We start from the raw sequence: 22,527 nt of genomic DNA on the forward strand, positions 1-22,527 counted from the left end.
AAAGAGGTTACAATAATTCATCACCAGGATAATACATAATGATCAAGTAAGATTTATACTAGGAATTTAGAGTTGGTTCAATAACAGGAAAACTATCAACCTAAGGATCCATACCAATAATAAAAATAACAGAAATTATATGATTACCTCAAGAACTAAAGAAAAACCTTTTGACAAAATACAGCAGTCATTTTTATTAAAAAATATTTGAGAGAACAAGAATATAGTTTTCCTTAAAATGACATAAATAAAACCACCAACAAGCAGTATATAGAATCAAGTTAAACTAAAAGCCTTCCCAATAACATCAGGTGTGAAACAAAGATACCAGTTATAGTCATTATTGTTCAATATTGTACTAAAATGTTAGCTCTAATCTTAAAGAACAGAAAGGGACCCATATGTGCAAAAATGTTTGTGGCAGCCCTTTTTGTATTGGCTAGAAACTGGAAATTGAATGGATGCCCATCAATTGGAGAATAGCTGAATAAATTGTAGTATATTAATATTATGGAATATTATTGTCGTGTAAGAAATGACCAACAGGATAATTTCAGAAAGGCCTGGAGAGACTTGCATGAACTGATGCTGAGTGAAATGAGCTGAACCAGGAAATCATTACACACTTCAACAACAATACTATATAATGATCAATTCTGATGGACTTGGCTGCCTTCAACAATGAGATGAACCAATCAGTTCCAATTGTTCAGTAATGAAGAGAACCAGCTACACCCAATGAAAGAACTATGGGAAATGAGTGTGGAACTCAACATAGCATTTGCACTCCTTCTATTATTGTCTGCTTGCATTTTTGTTTTCTTTCTCAGGTTATTTTTACCTTATTTCTAAAGCTGATTTTTCTTGTGCAGCAAGATAACTGTATAAATATGTATACATATATTGTATTTAATATATTTAATATGTATTGGTCTACCTGCCATCTAGGAAAGGGGGTGGAGGGTAGGAGGGGAAAAGTTGGAACAGAAGGTTTGGCTAGGATCAATGATGAAAAATTACCCATGCATATGTCTTGTAAATAAAAAGCTATAATAAAAAAAAGAAGAAAAAAAAAGAAATGTTAGCTCTAGCAATGAGAAGCAAAAAACATTCAAAGGAATCAGGATAGCAAATGAGGAAACAAAACTATCACTCTTTGAAGATGATATGATATGCAATTTTGCTAAAATTGAAATTTTTTCAAGTAGTTTTTATAGTTGATTTTCTAGAGAATATAGTTCTTGTCTGGATAGAGACTCCTAAGTATTTTATAGAGTTTACAGTTAGCTTAAATGGCATTTCTCTAGAAAAATAGAGATTCTTTAGAGAATCAGCTAAAAAAAAACTACTTGAAAAATTTCAACTTTAGTAAAATTGCAGGATATAAAATAAGCTCACAGAAGCCATCAGCATTTCTATCTATTACCAACAAAGCCTAGTAACAAACTATGAAAAAATAAACTCCATTTAAAGTAACTGTAAACTCTATAAAATACTTAGAGATCTACATGTCCAGATAAACCTAGGAACCATATGAACACAACTAAAAAATACTTTTTATACAAATAAAATTGAATTTAAATAATTGAAAACTATCAATTGCTCAGGGTAGGGTGAACTAATATAAAAATGACAATTCTACCTAAATTAATTTACTTATTCAGTGCCATATCAATCAAACTACCAGAATGTTTTATAGTACTAGAAAAAATTAATAAAATTCATCTGGAAAACAAAAGTTTAAGAACACCAAGGGAATTAATAAAGAAAAAATGCAAAGGAAGGTGGCCTAGCCATACCAGACCTAAAATTGTATCATAAAATGGTAATAATTAAAATTATTTGGTATTGGCTAGGAAATGGAGTGGTGGATCAGTGGAATGGATTAAGTACACACAACACAGTAGTAAATGATTATAGTAGCCACCTTTTGATAAAACCATAGACTCCAGTTTTGGGATAAGGATTCACTATTTGACAAAAACTGCTGGGAAAGTTGGAAAATAGCATGGCGGAAACTAGCTATGGACCAACATTTCACACACGCTATATGATGAGAAGTCAAAATTGGTAGAGGATTTAGACGTAAAGAGTGACCCTTGCAAAGCTTTCTGTTCCAACTTTTCTCCTCTTTTCCCCCTACCCCTCCCCTAAATGGCAGGTAGTCCAATACATGTTAAATATGTTAAAGTATATGTTAAATACAATATATGCATACATATTTATATAGTTATTTTGCTGCTCTAGAAAGAAGGTAAAAAAGCTAGAGAAGGAAAACAAAAATACAAGCAAACAATAACAGAAAGAGTAGAAATGCTATGTTGTGGTCCACACTCTCTTCCCATAGTTCTCTCTTTGGGTGTAGCTGATTCTCTTCATTACTGAACAAGTGAATCTGATTTGGATCATCTCATTGTTGAAGAGAGCCACGTCCATCAGAATTGATCATCATATAGTATTGTTGTTGAAGTGTATATTGATCTGAATTTCCAAAAAGATGGAAATAAAGATGTGCATTCTAAAGCTTTCCCATTTGCAGATTTGTTTGTGTAAAAGCACAAGAAATTGAATGTCATATAGGTGTGGCAAAAAGCAGACCAATTTGTAGCATAGGATTCACTTTGGATAGCTAGGTCATACAGTAGATAGAACACCAGGCCTGAAGTCAAGAAGACTTGTAATACAAACCAGGCCTGTGACAGTAACTAACTTTGTGGCCCTGGGCAAATAAGTCTCATCTCCCTATTTGCCTCTGTTCCTAATTAGTAAAATGAGCTGGAGATGAAAACCTCTCCAGTAGCTCTGCCAAGAAAAACTCAAATTGGATTAAAGAGTTGGACTCTACCAAAAGAGAATGAATGACGAGAAGAATTCATTAAAGGAGTAATATATAATTACTTTCACTTCAGAAAAAAATTAAATGACAAATTGTGGAGTTTGTAGTGTAGCCTAAAAGCAATGAGAATCAATGAAACTTATGGAACAGAAGAGTGACATGTCTACATTTTATGAATATTACTTCAGCATCTATGTTGAAAATAGACAGAACAAAGCAGAGTCTGGATTTGAAGAATCTGGATGCAAAAAGAAGAAAGAAAAAGATATTCCAGGAGTTGATGGGAAAGGTTATAAGGTAGAAATTAAAAATTTAAAAACATGTTTGGATATGAAATATGTTGGTGAGAGGGAAATGAAAATATTTCACAATAGTTTTGATATATGAGAGTGGAATGAAATGCAGATAGTTATGAAATTGTCCTTAGTTTAATTAGAATATGGAAGAATTGAAATGGCTTGAAAGACTATGAAGTAATAGTAATAAGCATAGAAATAATGGAAAGATTAGTGGATTTGGAATCAGAGGACCATGTATGAAATTCTTAAAGTTCTTCTTACTATCCATATGAGCCTGGGAGAATTAATTGAATTCATAACACTTCAGCTGTTATATCTCTAAAATGAGGATATTGTATGAGATGCATATATGTCCCTTTTCATCTCTAAATCTATGAACATATGAAAGAAAATAGTAGAGGGCAGAAAAGTCTAATGGCATTGGTGAATATATATATATATATATATATATATATAATATAATATAATATAACTCAAAGAAAATAGTGCTAGAATTAGAGGATTTAGATTGATATCCCTCTTCTGATAGAACCTGTGAGACTCTAAGTGAGTCACTCTACTTTTTGGGACCTCGTTTCCTCATTTATAAAGTGAAGGGGTAAAATGTCCTATATAATATAGTCAAACTAAAATATATAATCTTTTTGTATCCAATACCTAAAAGTTTGATAGACAAATGATACCAACGACCTGTTCTTGAAAAGCAATCCAAAAAAAGCAGAGGAAACATCTTAAATTACAGAGCAATTATTGTTAAATTTTGTTAAGTACTCTAAGAAGTCACACAGAAGGACCATAAGAATATTCTTTTCTAAAGATCTTTGAGAAATACATGCAATTATTTTAGATGGTTTGTTTCCCAATCCAGAGAAAGGAATTCAATGGAAGATTACTTAAAGTTATAAGGTACACCTGTCAGAATAAGCTTCTTCCCCCAGAGAAAGTTGGGAGGGGGAGTATAACATAGAGAGGAAGAGCCAGACTGACAGATGATTCCATAAATACAAACCCTGGGCAACAAAACAATTCTATTAACCCTTCTGTTTATCCTTATCAAGCTTACTCAAGATTGGTTCATTCTACAGTGCCTTAGGTCAGCTTTATCCTTAATTGGTACATTTGTAAAAGATTTCAGCTTTTTAAAAAATTTTCCCAAGTATAAAAAGAGTGTATTTTCTAACCACCATCTTTTGCCAATTTGAATTAAATTAAAATCCTAGACAACTCATGAAATAAACTCTAGTCAGAGCAGCAGGCTGGATAGAAGTGGCTATATGGTGTTTACAGAAGTTGCTGTGTTAGCACTTAGGGAACCTTTTACAAGTGTATCAATATAGGAAAAATATGACCACAGGCCTCATTTCTCAGGAACATAAAATTGGGAACTATGTGTATATCCACCAATCTTGTGTGTGTGTGTGTGTGTGTGTGTGTGTGTGTGTGGTTGGTAATTAAATCACATAATATCATTAATAAACATCATAGTTAAATTAATGACTGAAAAATTGTTTTTTCTTCCTGAAATCCTAAACTATATTGGTATAATTCCCTTCCAAAATCTAACCAGTTTTGGGAGTTAGTGATTCAAATTTTTATTGTAATTTAGAAGTGAAAGTGAAATGAAGAGTTAAATTTTTCTAAGCAAGGTATTCAGAAAATTTTCTAATATGTTATTATAAATAGAGTATTTTTCATCCTGGAACAGATCAGGTTTCCCACAGAAACCTGTAAAATTAAGGACATGGCCAGTTAACTAATGGAGAATATAATACAATAGAAAGTAACTCTGGCTGTTTAATCAAGAAACCCAAGTTGAAATCCCATTTTGATACTTCCTGGCTAAATGATCTTCTTAAAAAATATATTTTTATTTAATTAAAGATTTCCCAGGTATGGAATTTTAAAAATCATTTTAAAAAATTTTGAATTCTAAATTCTCTTTCTCCTCTTCCTATTCCTCCCTAACCATTGAAGAAACAAAAACAAACAAAGAAATAAACCAAAAAAAAAAAAAAAACCCAATTAAATGTACAATTGAAGTTCTGGAAAACATATTGCCATATTTGATTGAGTGATCTTAAGAATTAACCTCCCTGGATATTTCACCAGTATTTCAAAATCATTTCCAAACAAGTCTTATTATTTTCACTTTTAAATTTTCTTTTACATCTGATTTCCTAATTTTCATCAATATTAATCTGGAAAAAGGGAAATATGTCCAATGGTTCCTTGGATATAAATTCCAGGAAGAATTATCATATTTTGCTTATGGTTTTTGAGATTCTTTTCAGTCATTCCTCAGACTCAAGGTTCTTACATTCTTAGAAGATTTCCTAAAGTCTGGAGAAGTAGGCTAGGTTCCTCTAAATTGACAAATTCCCCTTTCTTTGGGATGATTCAGGGAACTCCTTCATAGAAAATGATTGGGTTAATAAAGGAGAGTATCTTCCTTTCTGATTTCAAGGAAAGGTTAAATTGTTGCTATGTAATCATGGTAAGTGTATATTTACTTGGAAGAAAGATCCATTAATTTTCTTGGTGGTTGTTTGCTCTTCATTCTCAAAGATTACCATGTTATCAATGAGGTGATGCCATGACAAGCAAGTGAATTAGATTTTAATGGCAGAAGGCTGTGCAAGATAACCAGCTTGACTTTCTCCCAGAGATCTATCTGGGTCCAGTGACTATATATATATGTAATTACAATTTATATGTATGTAAATTATAACTACATATATAATATAATTATATGATAAATATAACATGTATTACATATATACATACACACACATTATATAAATGAGAATGATCCCAGATGCAAAGGGAGACCATATCCTTTTTAAGTTTTAAAAGGTCTCAGTTTGACTGAGTCAACTACGTATTCAGTGATTAAGACCAGATAAGAAAGAAATGAGGCAAAAATGGCCTTTCTTACCTAGTCAAAAACAGCAAATAAAAGGATGAATACATTTTTAAAAAGGAATCCATCTGGGAGGTGAAAACTCTCAGAGTTTCTGGCCAAAATGACAATTGCTGGGAGAAGATTCTGTGAAGATGGCAGAGTAGGTCAGATATACCCAAGCTCCCCATATTTCTCCCATAAGCAAAACAAAATTGCATCTCAGGGCAGATGTAGACTGATGAAAAATAAATAAAACTTGGAGCAGAACAGTGGTCTTCATTGGACAATTGAAAAAGATCCTCAGAAAGACTCCAGGATGGAGCTTTGGCCAATTTGAAGTATAAACACCTCCAGGCTAGCTCCCTTGAAATAGAAAGTGGTGAGGCTGGGGCTAGCTGGGTTCATAAGGAAGTATCAGTCTAACCACAGGAACATTAACTTCCTGGACAATATGGGGAATCCAGGGACTGAGTCGGGAAAGATTGAGGGAACCTCTTTTAGTGAGGATTGACAGGTCCAGCTATGCTGCTGAGATATAGCCCTAGGCAAGAAGGAACCAACACAGGCCCAGTTAATATAGAAGCACGGGGGCAGGAAAGTTGCTAGCTGTGGGCACTTATAGGAGGACAGAGTTCTTGGTTTTAGATTCCAAGTTACAAGGAAGAACTAAAGGAAGACCTGAAGAAGAGTTGACATCCTCTGTACCCCAAGACTAGAGATGATTATACTAACAAGTTCTTATTTTTTAAAAATTGAACAGGCAAAGGAGAAAGATTCCAACTATAGAAAATTACTATAAAAATAGGGAAGACCAAGATTCTTCAGAGAAAGATACTGAAGGGACAAAAAAAAAAAAAAAAAAGATTTTCCTACTTCAAAGAGTAATGTAAAATGGCTATTTATGCAGAAAAATTTCATAGAAGAAATAAAAAAGACTTTAAAAATCAAATGAGAGAAAAAAGAAAATCTAAAATAAAATAAGAATAATCCAACCAAAAACTTGAATTTTATGAACAGAAAGTCAACCAACTACAAAATGAGATCTGAATTCTTAAGAAAGAAAGTGACTCTTTGAAAATTAGAATTGGGCAAGGGGAAGACAGGGAAGGTAGAAGGCAGAAGAAAAATAAGAGAATTTGAAACATCTCATAAGAAAAACAATAGATCTGGAGAACATAGTGAGAAGAGAAAATATACAAATAATTGGACTACTGAAAGCTATGATCAGAAAAGGAGCTTTGATACAATTATACAAGAAATAATTAAAGAAAATTGTCCTAAAGATAAAACAGGAGAGGAAGGGAAAAAAGGGGGGGGGGGAAAATCCAATGATAACCAACTAAAAGAGATCCTGCAAGAAAAACATACATGAGTGTCAAAGTTAATTTCCAAAATCCCAGATAAAAGAAAAAAATTTACAAGCAACAACAACTACAAAACAATTCAAATATGCTGGAGATACAATTAGAATTACACAAGACCCATTAGTGATTACAATAAAAGTCCTGCAATACTACACATTAACAATCAAAAGAACTAGGGTTGGAGCTCAAAATAGTATATTTAACAAAATTCAGTGTAATACTGCATGAAAAAAAGGACATTCAATGAACAATCAGATTTTCAGAATTTTGTTGCAAATTTGAATTCCATAGAAAATTTGACATATAAGAGACAATAAATTTACTGTGCAATAAGAGAACTGTTTGGTTCTGCATACATATATTGTATCTAAAATATACTGTAACCTATTTACAGTTAACTTTGTTAACTTTAAAGACATGATATCATCCATCACATGGATCTGATTATGGGGCTTTGAGACTTAGTCTCTCTGAAGGAGAAAAAAAAGGCTTAGAACATCTGTCTTTCACATTTATTCACATTTTTTACCCTTTCCTTCTTTTTCCTAACTTAATTCTATCTAATTATTTAAACGGTGGAGGGTCCTTTAGAAAATCATTAGTATCTTGCTATCATGTTTAAGGACAATGTTTTTCTGACACACTTTTCCTTATTTTGACATCTTTCTTCCTACCACACAATGAACCTACAATTTCCTTTGGCTATATTTTCCCTAGTGGCTTGCCCAGTGAAACTTCACATCATAAATCCATTAACCTGATCAGCCCCAGATTCTCATACAGAGATCCCTGGTTTAGGTCCATATATAGGCCAAGTTATGTGTGTTCTGTGGCTCTAAGATCTGTTTGGTAACCAATACCATGCAAGTCACTATAACTGATAAGATACTGAGAAGACACATTTCAAGACAGAAATGGGTGGAATATTTTGAGAAGCCAAGTGTCATTACATTCTTGTTGCATAACTTGTTGTATTAGGCCAATATAAGCTTCCTGTCTTAAAGGTTCAGTGATATATGAGTAGTCTATTTCATTCCAACACTGAATCTAAACTAAGGAAGTGCTAGTTTTAGAGTCATATCTATATAGTATGCCAGTTATAAACTGTAGATAAAGACAGTATTTCCAATAACATTATACTCATGTATAGAGCCGTATAGCACTCATTCCTTTAAGAGACTAGAATGTGTTTGGAAACACTTACTTCATCTTGCAAATGCCTTTAAAAATCCTAACTCAGATTAGACTTTGATTGCTTTATAAATGAGTTCATTCCTTGGTTGTAAGAATTTAGTCTACACTTTTCAATTCTTGACTGAAAATTACAATTAAAAAGTAAGTATTTAGGAATTGAGTTTCACTTTGATCAGAGTGAAGTGCTGGCAAAGAAGTATGTACATATTTAGATATTATTTAGTTCTTGCATTCACAGAACTTCGTATCAATTAGATGAAAAAAAGGCAAAAATACAAAGAGTTAAATGAGATATTCCAATGCTAAAAATAATATGATCTGCCATTGGTGAAAAATGATATTAATGATATCAATAATTTTTATGGCATTTTAAGTTTTATATATTTTATCTCATCTTATACTCTAAACAACCTTGGGAGTTAGACATTCTTATCACCATTTTATAAATGAAGAAACAAAGGCAGGCAGCTAGAAAGTGACTTGATCAGTACCATATAGTGGGTAAAAGATGTAGAATTTTAAATTAGATCTTTTTGACTTTAGATTCAGTGCTTTAAATGCTATGCAACCTATATTTGATAAATGGCCAAAGAATAACTATAGGCAGTATTCAGATGAAGAAATTAAAGACATTTCTAGTCATATGAAAAAATGCTCTAAATCACTATGCAAAGTAGAACAATTCTGAGATACCACATTACATCTATCAAATTACAGCTAAAGATGATGGTATATATTGGAAGAGATGTGAGAAAACTGGGACACTCATGCATTGTTAGTGGAGTTGTGAACTAATCCAACCATTATGGAGAGCAATTTAGAACCACACCCAAGAACTATAAAACTATCCAAAGCCTTTGATCTAGCAGTGTCACTACTGGGTCTTTATCTCAAAGAAATCATATAAAAGGGAAAAGTAACCATATGTGCAAAAATGTTTGTAGTAGCTCTTTTTATGGTGGCAAATTGGATTTGGAAATTGAGTGAATCCCCATCAATTGGGGGATGACTGAATAAATTGTTTTATATGAATGCAATGGAATACTTTTGTTCTATAAGAAATCATGAACAGGTTGATTTTAGAAAAGTCTGAAAAGATTTACATGAACTGATGCTGAGGGAAGTGAGCAGACCTAGGAAAGCACTGTACATAGCAATAGTAAACCCTTCTCAGCAATACAATGATTCAAGACAATTCCAATAGATTTTGGATAGAAAATGTTTTCTGCATCCAAACAAAAAACTATGAAGATTAAATACAGATCAGAATTAACTATTTTCACCAATAAAAATTTGTTTTGTTTTGTTTTTTCTTTCTTGTGGTTTTCCCCTTTTGTTCTGATTTTTCTTTCCAACATGACATATGGAAATATGTTAAAATGATTGTACAAGTATCACCTATGTCAGATTGCTTGCTGTCTTGGGGCAGGGGGAAAGAATAAAGGGGGGAAGAAAAAAATGTAGAACTCAAAATCTTACAAAGACAATTGTTCAAAATCATATTTACATGTAAGTAGAAAAAATATGATCAAGAAATACCTTCATCCAGGAGGCCACATTCTGCTGATGAGCCTTTCTGAAAGCTAACTAAACTAGTATTCATATAATAAACATGTCACTTCAAATATGTACATTTTAGCTGTTAAAACATAACAGGTGAAACTCGACATGCTTAAATACTATTACTATGTCTTTTTTCAAACTATGTCATTGACAATTCTTTCAAGCAATATTCATTCATTCATATGGAATTATCTAAAGGCTACAGACTATCTTTACCTAATTTCTCCAGTTGCTATCCCATTTGCCAATGTCTTCTTGCCCCCAAATGTTACACCATGAATTGAATGAAATCTGTCAAATGTGGTCTATCCAAAGCTGACTATAATAAGACAATTGCTTTCTTTTTTTCAATACTTTTGTTCATAGAGGTTTGACAATTGTTAATGCTGTAAAGTTACCCATGCATATATCCTGTAAATAAAAGCATTTTTTCATATGACTAGAAATGTCTTTAATTTCTTCATCTGAATACTGCCTATAGTTATTCTTTGGCCATTTATCAAATATAGGTTGCATAGCATTTAAAGCACTGAATCTAAAGTCAAAAAGATCCAATTTAAAATTCTACATCTTTTATCCACTATATGGTACTGATCAAGTCACTTTCTAGCTGCCTGCCTTTGTTTCTTCATTTATAAAATGGTGATAAGAATGTCTAACTCCCAAGGTTGTTTAGAGTATAAGATGAGATAAAATATATAAAACTTAAAATGCCATAAAAATTATTGATATCATTAATATCATTTTTCACCAATGGCATATCATATTATTTTTAGCATTGGAATATCTCATTTAACTCTTTGTATTTTTGCCTTTTTTTCATCTAATTGATACGAAGTTCTGTGAATGCAAGAACTAAATAATATCTAAATACGTACATGCTTCTTTGCCAGCACTTCACTCTGATCAAAGTGAAACTCAATTCCTAAATACTTACTTTTTAATTGTAATTTTCAGTCAAGAAAATATGAGTATTTTTGTGAAAAAAAATACTTTTGTTCACGCATCCTGAGATACTCTTGTCATGTTGAATACTTATATCTCACTCTTGACTCATATTGAGAGTCAAAACCAAGGAAAATTCACACATTATTTTCAAAGGATAAATTATCTAATAATACCTCCTCTATTTCTACTATGTAAATAGTTTTATGGAACCCCAATGTAAGACTTCAGTCTTTTTTTATAATAAACATATTGTTTTATGATTAAGACATTAAAGGCATGAGGGTGTAGGATAGAAGAAATGAATAAATTTAATGATGAAGAAGAACTCAGGAACGTTCCCATGATCACAGTGTAACATTACCTGTCATAATATACATAAGGCAAAAACAATAGAAAGCCAAGGGACATATGAGGACATTGTATAATCAGTTATTTATTGATGGTGGTATTAGATTTATAAAGTACCACTTCTGGCCTTAATGCAAGTATTCTTTATGGGTCTCTATACAATGAATTTCTCTGACAGAAAATTGTAGGAAAAGAAAATTGAGAAAAGAGATTGAATTGAAACAAATAAGAAGAAAAGGGAATTAGGGAGTTTATTTAGAAAAATAAGACTCATGAAGCTAACAAAACATGAAATTTGAGGAGGAAAATTTTGGAAAAATCATTTATATATGAAGGCAAAAAAGACTCCATGTTTAGATTTACTTCTAGCATCTTTGAAAAGAACTTGCAGAAAAATAGAATTAAGATCTAAGGACATAAGAGAAGGATCAAGAAGTCTCAGGTTAGCAAGTCAAAAGATGTTAGAAAAGATGAGGAAATGAGGCTCTTTAATGCTTAAGAAATAAAAAAATGTAGTTACAAAGTTTTTAAGTCATTTTATCTTCTACATTTAGAATATAAGCTCCTAAAGGGAAATTACCATTTGATTTTTTTTATACTTCTAGGGCTTAATTGATGTCTTGCACCTATTAAACACTTATAAATACTTATTGATTTACTGATTTAAATAAAATATATTAAATATTAAATATGGTATCAAGGTATAAAGATATGATAAAATGTTAAGAAATTAAAGTGTTTAGGAAGTTAATTATAAACACTTATAGTGCTTTCAAAAGCATGCCTGAAAACTTGCCGTGACTCCACAAAATAATAGATTTAAAAATTGAACTAGGATTCAAACACAGATTCTTTGAATATAATATTAACAGTTCAAGTTCAATGTTCTTTCCTGTCTACTGAGTATTTGATGGTTAACTTTATTCTATAGCTAATTACTGTTTATGTTCCACCTTCAGGTTAATATGCCTTTGAAAAGAGAGGGTCACTGAGTGGAGGAGTTACTGTGTGAACAACAGTTGTCAGAGACAATGAAGCCTTCCTTTAAACAATGGAAGCAAGGTTCATTGAGGAGAAAAATTAAAGATCTGAAGTGCAAGAGGTAAAAACAACCCTGTCAGAGATGAAGAGTAAAAGAATAGCACACAAAGGGAGAAGAGAAGAAAAGAGACAATAGAAATTTTGGTCAGAAAACCAATTTTAGTCTTCCATTAGAGGAAGCTAGGTGCTCTGCAGAAGTATCTATTTGTCCTTCAAGAGATGAAAAGTAGAAGCACAGGAGTTAGGACTTGATGAGGCCTTGCACTTACAGCTTCTTTGAAAGAACATTATATGAAGAGAAGCTTGAGAAGAGAAAATTACTTGAATCCAATAAGACAGAAAAGGAAGTTTTTTATGGGGAATTGGACTTGTGAAGAAATCCAGATATTAAACTTGGAAAAGAAAAAAATGGGAGAGGGGCAGTGGAAAGAAATTTAGGAGCATATGAAGGGAAAAAACCCAAAACTCCATCTCAAGATTTTTTTTCCTAGTTTCTTTTTTAAAAAAAAAAAAGCTTGCAGAAGTTACAGAATTAAGAACTAAAGGCTTAAGAGAAGGATTCAAGAATGTAGGTAAAGAGATCTCATCAGAAGAAGATAGTAATAGTGGCTAATGAATCCTTGAATAGTGCTACCAAGGAAACTTTTGGTCAGCCTAATAACATCTATAAAAATGCTTTTTTGCCTTCCTAGAGCATGTATCCAAGATATGGTCGAGAACCTCAAAAGGACTTACCAGATGACTAATCCTGGTGATTCATATAGGCACTACTGCCAGAAACTATCTAGAAAGTATTGGCAAAGATTACATAGCTTCAGGAAAGAAACCAAAGACCAGAGGGGCACAAATTGTTTCCTCACTGCTGCTTCTTAAAGGAAAGGGATATGGAAGTGAAAAAAAAAAAAAAGACAAATAAAACATCTGTATAAGAAATTTGTGGCTAAAATTATGTCTTGGATTTCTGAAATCAAGGTTAAAATATAGGACAGGAAGACTCCTGACCAGGACTCCTTCCCAAACTGCTAAGAATATATCTGCCCATCAAATTTAACTCTTATCAAAGTGTTTAAAGCTGAATACATGGGGAAAGAAAAAAGTAATCACACTGACAGAAGAAGGATATCAATTCAGATATGTAGAAACTCAGAAAGAAAATTCAGAAATTATCACGTCTCATTGAAACTTGTTGGGATGAATCAAGAACTAGAATATAGCTCTAAAAATATGCCTTATTCATCCAGAGCATGATACATAAAAACCTCAGGTGGATAGTATGCTATATTACAATTAGTGTGTTACCATCATTAACAGCAGAGGGAAAACACGGAAAAGAACATTTGAGTAAAACTGAGTGGGGTGGGAAATAGAAGTTATTTTGTCATCAGGATATATTACAGACTACTTGGCCAGAGGTCATAAGCCTCATACAGAATATGATACTGTAATGATAGAAAAAATCAATTTTCCACAAAGCCAATGGAGGATGCTCTACTCAAAGCAAAATATCTTTCTGAATTCTTTTATTGAAAAATTTATCCTTTTATAGATGGAAGGACCAATGAATAGAAATTCTACTCTGGATGTGATTATCACTACTAAGGAAGAAGTGGTTGATATACTGGGGTAAGTGGAAGTCTTGAGGGGAAAGTGCTCACCCCTTCCTGCAGCTTGTGATAGAAGAGCTGAAAGGCAAGATACAGTCTAAAAAACATCCTAGATTTTGGAAAATCAGATTCAAGATAGTAAGATTCTTCAAAGTATAAAATCTCACAGGGAAAATTATCACAACTAAGAGAACTCTCAAGAATGAAAATATGATGACACAAAAGTAAACCATACTAATGAGGAGGGAAAAAAAACAAAACAAAACAGAAAGAGGTCTAAAGAGAGAGCCCTAGTGGAGGGAACTCACCAAATTACTTAGATAAAAAAAAAAGTGCAGAAGGTGGAAATAGGAAGAGATAGAGGATAAATACAAGATAATGTTACTATCTTACCAAAAGTAATACCAGTATATCTGAAGCTTGAAATGGGCTGAAGCTGGATAAGAAAACTAAGGATAATAAAATAAAGTTGCTCTTTTTTCCCTTTTGAGTTTTATTGGGAAAAAAGGAGGATTAAAGACAGCACAAGTTCACTGCTTGGTGTGATGAGAAATAACTGACAACAAAGAAAAGACAAAGTCATTCTATTTTCTTTTGAATCTATTTTCTCTAAAATGGAGATTAGCTTTTGCCCTTGAAATCACAGGGAAAAGAACAGTTGAACAAGATAAATAAGCAGATAGTAAAAACCACTCAATCAATATCCATTTATTAAGTACCTGCTGTGTTCTAGGTGCTGTACTAAGCCTAGTTGTTCTTATTGAAGTAATTTGATCTAGAAAAAAAATTTATTTCTTTATCTATATATACATATATACATATATCTTTGGATTGAAATAATTGACCTATGTGATTGCTGAGCAACTGTAAGTCATATTTTAGATAAATTGATAAAACCAATGAAATCATGCATTTGGTCTAAAAATTTCACAAATTATATTATTCTGCTTTTATGGACAAGATGGAATCATGCTCTACATAGTAATGCAGGTTAATACTGGTTGAAGAACCATATCCAATATATATTCCTTAATGGTTCAATGTCAACCTAGTATGGGTCTAGCAGAATGTTCCAGGGACTATCTTTGACCCCAGGCTGTTAAAAATGCTCATCAATGAGAATACTTTAATCAAATGCTTTTATTAATTTATTAATTAATTTAGTTAAATGCAAATGGCATATTTATCAAATGTAAAACCACAAAATCTGTGGGATAGCTAACAACTTTGGTGATTGAGGAAAGTTTTTAAAAGATTATGACAAATTAGTGCATAAGATTGGATCTCATCAGATGAAATTTGATAAATTCAAAGGTACAAGTTTTACACTTAGATTCAGAAAAACCAGTATGGATTTATTAACTTACTACATGCTAGATTAATCTAATTTTTTATACAGGTAGACCAGAAAAATGACATGAATGTATTGAATCTTTATTTTTTAAAATAAATATTTAATGTGCATAACAGAATTAGATGAATTCAGCATTAAATACAAGACTGGATCCAAAGATTTCAATTTGAATAAGTCTTTAGTGAGTGTCTCAAGGCTCTGTCTTTAAGCTATATTTTTCATTGATGATTTGGAAGAAAGCACTCTGGCATACTCATCAAAATTTGTAGTGACAAAACTAGAAAACATACTGAATTACCAAACAATGAAGATATTTTGTTGTAGGAAAAAATAAATAGATGCAATTTAAATTTACTTAATGTAAAACTTTTTATTTAGATTCAAAAATTAATTATACAAACAGAAAAGTTAAACACAGGTTCATTCAATTCAATGCCCACAACTGGGGCAGGGGTGGATGATGTAGAGCAGGATTTTTTAATTTTTGCACTTATGAACCTTTTTCACCAGAAAAAATTTGTGTGACTCCAAGTTTATAGATATATAAATAATTCTTCAAATCAAACATCTACTGATAATAAATCATAATTTTGAGACCCTCACTTTCAGTTACAAATCCCATATAGAGTTTTAAAAGCTGAAATGGAGAGGGCTAGTTCAAGATGAGTCATCAATGCAAAAAATATAATATTACGTTTCAATATTTCAAAAATCTGTTATTATGTTGATATATATACCCCCTCTACTGACACAGATTGCAACTATGTTGTCACTTAATAGATAGTCTTCAACAGTTGGTATAGATTAAAAATCTATCATCTGGTAGCCAATCAGGACATTAATCTCTTTGATTTAGCAGGAACAATCTTAAGACTGTCTTAATATTCATATATTATATCTAGATTGAGGAAGGTGATAGGTACGTATTATCTTGTATTAGAATTTCACTTCTGAACACAAGCCTTTAGAAGGAATACAGACAAACTGGAATGTATACCTACTGAAGAGAGCAACAAAGATCATAAGCAAAATCAATCTGTTCTAGTGGAGAAAAAACTGTATTAAGATTGAATGCCCTTTTTCCACTTCTTAGTGATAGGGACTTAGGTGAATCACTGAACTTCTTTAAAGGTTCAGTTTTCTCACCTTAAAAGAAGGAATTGGGCTAGATGATTTGAAAAGTTCAGCTCTAAATTGATTGATTTATCATGAATTGATTAAAAGTACACTCCTTTTAGCTAAATGAGAAAATTGTAGCAAACTCTGTCCTAAAATAGTGGAAGAATTGTTGTGTAGGATTATTACCATTATGTTTATTCTATGTAATATCATAGAAAACAATAGGGAATATTGTAGAAGTTGTAAGAGAAAGTACAACTGGGTTTAATAAAGTGATTGCTGATAAATACAGTTCTCCAAAATTACAATTGTTATGTTGGGAGGAAAAGAGGTACATCAGGTTTTCAAGAAAAATGTATATGACTATTTTTTATTATACTGGGCAATTTGAGCTTTAGTTTGGGAGTTAATTAGATGAGTTTACTTTTGAAATTCTCTAGTTCAATGATCTCTCTGTTTCCAAGCTCCTCCCCTTTCCATTCTAATCAATTATGAATACAATCACTAAACTAATTTTTAAAAATTTATCTTTCATCATTTTATTCCCCTCCTAAAAATGAAATGGCTTTATATTGATTATAAAATAAAGTTCAAACTATTACTTAACTTGACATTCAAGCCCTATATATCTTATTACAATTTATAGTTCAAATCTCATCCACTAGCCCTCTGCTCCACCCAGACTGCCCTATTCACAGGAAAAAAGTAATTCATATTCACAAAACACAAGTTTTTGTGTACATGACACTCCAAATGTAGCACTTATTCCCTCCCTGTTTGCTTAACCAAAAGCTTACATAAAACTTCCTCTATGTATGTGTGTCTCTTTCTATCTGTCTCTACACACACACACGCGCACACACATACACACACACACACACACACACTGTGTGTGGCAAAAGGGTGGTGCAGTATATAGAATGCCTGGGCCTAAAGTCAGAGTACTCATCTTTCTGAGTTCAAATATGGCCTCACAGTTTCTAGCTATGTGACATTGGGCAAGTCTCTTAACCTTGTTTGCTTCAGTTCCTCATCTATAAAATGACCTAGAGAAGGAAATGGTAAACCACTTTGGTATTTTTGTCAAGAAAATTGCAAATAGGATCACAAGTAGGGTTACAAAGTGTTGACTACAACTGAAACTACTAAACAACAATAAATATATTCATATTTACATGCACGTGTATATAATAAACTAATATGTATATTATATAATATAATGTATATAGATTATATGTACATATGCACATATGTGTATATAATCATATACATATATACACATATATACATGCATATACACTATAATCAAGTTCCACCTCTTCCATGAAAGACTCTCTGATTGCTCCTTTCCACAGTTATCTTCCTTCCTTTTAACTCAAAGGATTTATAATCTGTTCACTTTTCATGATAGTTATTTACAATTGCATTTTAAAATTATATATACTTTGCCCTTGTAAGGTAAATTAATATTTATGTGCATTACTGACTTCCCAGCATTTTGGATAAGAAACTAGAGTATGATGACTTTCCCATGAGTACCTTTTACAGTTTTAGCTTCCTAACAACTTTTCAATATTATTTGCTGAATGGATGGATGCTAATTGCTACCTAAGTGACTTTGAACAAGTTATTTTACACCTATGCAATCCAGTTCCCTCATCTATAAAATGAGAGTTGCACCAAATACTTTTTTTTCTCTAAGTCATATGATCCTATGATATGAAATGAATGAATCAGTGAATGAATAAGGATTCATGAATGAATGACCCATACTCCTGTCATTGGCTTCTGGGAAAAAAAAACCCAACCAACCAGTATTTGCATCTTGGAATCTGATTATAGTTGAACAGGTTGAGATACAAAAGTATTCATGGAAAGAAAATATATAGAAAAGATATTATATGTGCATAATATATGCATTTAATATATCACATTATGAAAACATTCTAGACAGTATAGTAATTCAAAGACATTGTATAATGATAATGAAACAAAAATCACAGGAAAACATATTGAAAGGAATGCCTGGAAACACCATCACAAAATACTTGGTTAGCAAACTTTAATAAAATTAATAAACAAAAGAATTGTATACATGGTATTAACACAAACAGTTTTTAAGATATGCAACGTTTTTTACTCTTCATATAATACAGAGATTGATATAATACAAGATTCTTAAATGTCTGCATTATGCATTGAGTCTATGAATAGCTTAAGCTAATTTTACATTTCTATTTCTTTTTATTTCTCTCCTTTTAAGACAGGGGAAAGTAAAAGCTACCTGATATCTAAGTTTCATTGTAGCTCAAACTCTAAGGATCCCAAAATATTGTCTTGATATTATATATAGAGAAACCTAGTACTTGGAAACAGAAAACATCTAGTCATTTTCTGTTCTGTAATTGGTTAGTTATTTGACCTTGAACACGGAACTTAATTCCTCTAAACTCAGTTTCCTAATCTCTAAAAAAAAGAAATTAATATTTCCCCTACTATTCACACAAGGTTGTATTGAGGAAAACTATTTAAGAATGATAAAGCCTACATAAATTTAATCCATCATCATCATCATCATCATCATCATCATCATTATCATCATCATCACCATTACTACTGCCACCAACAACATAATCATCATCAAAAGATTTGGAACCAGATGGTTCTGTACAGTCGAGCTAATCTGTCACTTTTGCTATTATGCCTCCTATCATATATGTCACTTCATCTCTTGCTTTTATATCTTTCTACTGATATTCCTTTCATTTATATTGAAATAGTACTTCATCCCTACTTCTTAGAATCCATTGTTTCCTTAACAACACAGCCCAAACATTTTATATGAAGTTTTTTTTTATATCTTCCAGTTATAAAGATTCTCTTCCATAAAAATTTAATTGAATTAATTTCATATATATGCACACACACATATATATATGTTCATATATGTGTATATAGATTTTTTCATGTATGTATAATTACCTAAGTATGGGCTGCTTTTCCTCAGTAAAATGCACACTCCTTTGGGCAGGGATTGCTTCATTTGTGTCTTTGGATTCTTAGTACCAGCAATATAGTAAAGGCTTTTTCAATGCTTATTTAGTGATTTATTTCTTGATTGACTCATGAAGGTCATTTATAAGGCATTCAGAATCTGTAATTTAATGCTAGGAGAATATATACAAATGAAATTTTAAATCTCTAGTAAGAATGACATTATTTTTCAAGGTCACACACTGAGGGAACACTAGAACCCAGGTTTCTTGATGCTCCTTATCTTTAGTTTGAGGAGAAATAACATTAAGAGCTGACATTTAGTCTTTTAAGGTTTCAAAGTATTTTACATGTATTATCTCAATTGAACATCACTGTTATCTACATTTTACAGAAGAAGAAACTAAGGCTAAGGAATATGAATCAACTTTCCTGTAGACATAAAACTAATCAGTGTCAGAGAGGGGTATTCAGACCCAGACCTTCTTGAATCTAAGCTCTTTCTATTATGCCACCTTGATAAAAACTATATCTGGCATTTTGTGTCCTCCACAGTACTCAAAAGTATTTGTGAGTGTGGTAATTGTTTAACTAGTGTTTGTTGAATGAATAAAGGAATGACTCTACTTCTGTGGTTTCACTCAACGATTGACTTCTGAGTTGGTAAGGAGGTGGTAATTTATTTTGAGAAATTGGAGGGTACTCATAAGATTCTTTACTGAAAAAAAGACCAACTTATCTATTTATCTCTCCCTATGGCCAGCTCTGTAGTGGGTGAAACTCCATGGTTAGAGGTGCTCTTCCCCTCCCCTCTTCACTCCTCTTTCCCTCCCAGCCCTCCTCTCCCTCTCCTCCCCCAGCCTGAGAAAGATAACACATCTAGTCTTAATAGTCATTTACACCTTCATGAGAATGGATTGATCTGATCCTCCCTCTCTTGACAAAAGTTGGTTATAACAGATAGTAGAGAAGGAAGAGAAATAATAAAGCACTGAGCTTCTGAGAAGCAGAGATTGGGAGCCTCTGGGAAATGAAGAGGTCGATGACAGAATTCATCTGCTTCACTAATATGCAAAGGCTAGGTCCTGATACACTGCTTTCCTAGTAGAATGTTATGAAGGAAATTTTTTTTTAGAACATAACATTAAATTAGTGAATTCAACAAGGCTAAAATTTATACACTACCCATTTATTTGAAAAAGAAACAGTGAATGGAACCTGAAAAGAGGTTGATTAAATCTTCCTACTATACTGTGATATTTCACCTTCATATCTAATGTTGTCTCTTTATATTGTTTGAATGATGTGCTTTCTTGTCTTGTCACTCTCTGCATAAAATTACTTACACTAGAGGCAAAAAAGAGGCAATGCTCTATCTAATCCATTTTGCAAATTTGACAGTGACATCAAAGAGCAGGAAGTTGCTGGTGAGTAATGACACTGCTCATTTGTTTAAATGTCAAACCTAAACCCCATCAACTTTCAGAGAATAGTCAAGTAAAAAAGAGGTTTTTAACTCAGCTAGAAAGGATTTCTGTATTTTGAAGTCAAGAGGAAATAACTTCAGAAATTCTGAGAATGAAATAATTCTAAGTATTTTTTTCTTTTTTTTCTTCCTCCCACCCTCTTTCCTTTCTTCCTTCTTTCTTTTCCTTCCTTCCTTTTTTCCTTTTCTCCCTTTTACTGTACCTAGTTGATCTCATCTTTTCAGCACTTAGGTTTGTGGACAGTGCTCTCTATTTCCTCAAGATATTGCCAACAGGCAGTATTACTGTAGTATGCATTTCCTACATCTTAAAATCAAAACTTTCCCAAGCTTACAAATATTCATTCCCCTGTCCTCTCCCCTTCCCATCCCCAGCTTTGAGGGGACTCAGAGAGGAGGATGGAGAAGGGAAGAACTGGAGTAGAATATCAATTTCCATATAAATATTAAAAACATAAAAAACAAGGGAAGGAGTTGGCTAAGTAATAGCTCAATACCTTTTCATCCTTACTTGTGTCCTCAAAATAGTAAATTCTCAATGCAGATCATTCATATTCCTCAATGGTTAAATTTCATTAGTAAGGAAATAACCCAGATATTCAATGAAGGCCATTCATTGACAGTAGCTGCACATGGGTATAGGGGAATCCTAAGAACTCATTACCACATCAGGGAGATTGTAGAGCCCAAGAGAGAATGGAGACCTTCATAAACTCTTTACTTTTATGATGTGTTATCATCATTCAGTGATCAAATGGGACTACACTTGAATCTTTGTAATTCTGAAAATGAATGAAAGGAAGATGGGAATCAGGGCAAACATCATTCAGTTATATATAGTCAGAACTATGACAATGCCCATCTCCATCAGCACTGCAAGTAGCTGAATGCAAGTAGCATCATAGCTGAATACAGCTTATAAATACATTTGTATTTAAAAATTAATATATACATATGTGTGCACATATGATGGATATATATATGTATATATATAGGTATGCAGGTATGCAGGCATATGTGTATGTATGCATGCATTAAAAAGGGAAATTGTTCAACTTGGAAATATACTAAAGGCATATCTATGTATACCTATAGGCATTTCAATATAAATATATTGAATATATAATAAGCCTGCCATTCTTTCTAGAGTACAGGTCTGTCACTTATCTTTGTCCATGAATATGTCACAACTCAAGGTTGTTCATTTTAGAGACAGAGAGCAGCATTAGATTAGTACTGAAAATTTGATGATAGCTTAACTGTTCTCTTCAATCTTAGGTCATTCCTGACTTCTGGCTTCCCATGGACCCAATAGTTCACCCTGTGTATTTCTAACATTTCCTTATCTCCATTCAGGGGAACCTGTATCTAAATCACCCTTTCTTTTGACTTCATTCTCCTTAAACCTCTCTCCACCCACCACAGTCCTGAACATTTGAACAGCATCCCATTGACTATATATACCTGTCCCTGCA

The 22,527-nt window shown here is 32.4% G+C and overlaps 1 protein-coding gene across 2 annotated transcripts in view; it reads right to left on the reverse strand.

The window, feature by feature from the left end:
- The window catches only part of HCRTR2 (hypocretin receptor 2), a 164,179-nt gene that overhangs the window by 140,045 nt on the left and 1,607 nt on the right, over nt 1-22,527 (reverse strand). The gene's annotated exons all lie outside the window — the stretch shown is intronic.

This window comes from Sarcophilus harrisii, chromosome 4 (assembly GCF_902635505.1).
Source record: "Sarcophilus harrisii chromosome 4, mSarHar1.11, whole genome shotgun sequence".
In the NCBI taxonomy this organism is placed as follows: Eukaryota; Metazoa; Chordata; class Mammalia; order Dasyuromorphia; family Dasyuridae; genus Sarcophilus; species Sarcophilus harrisii.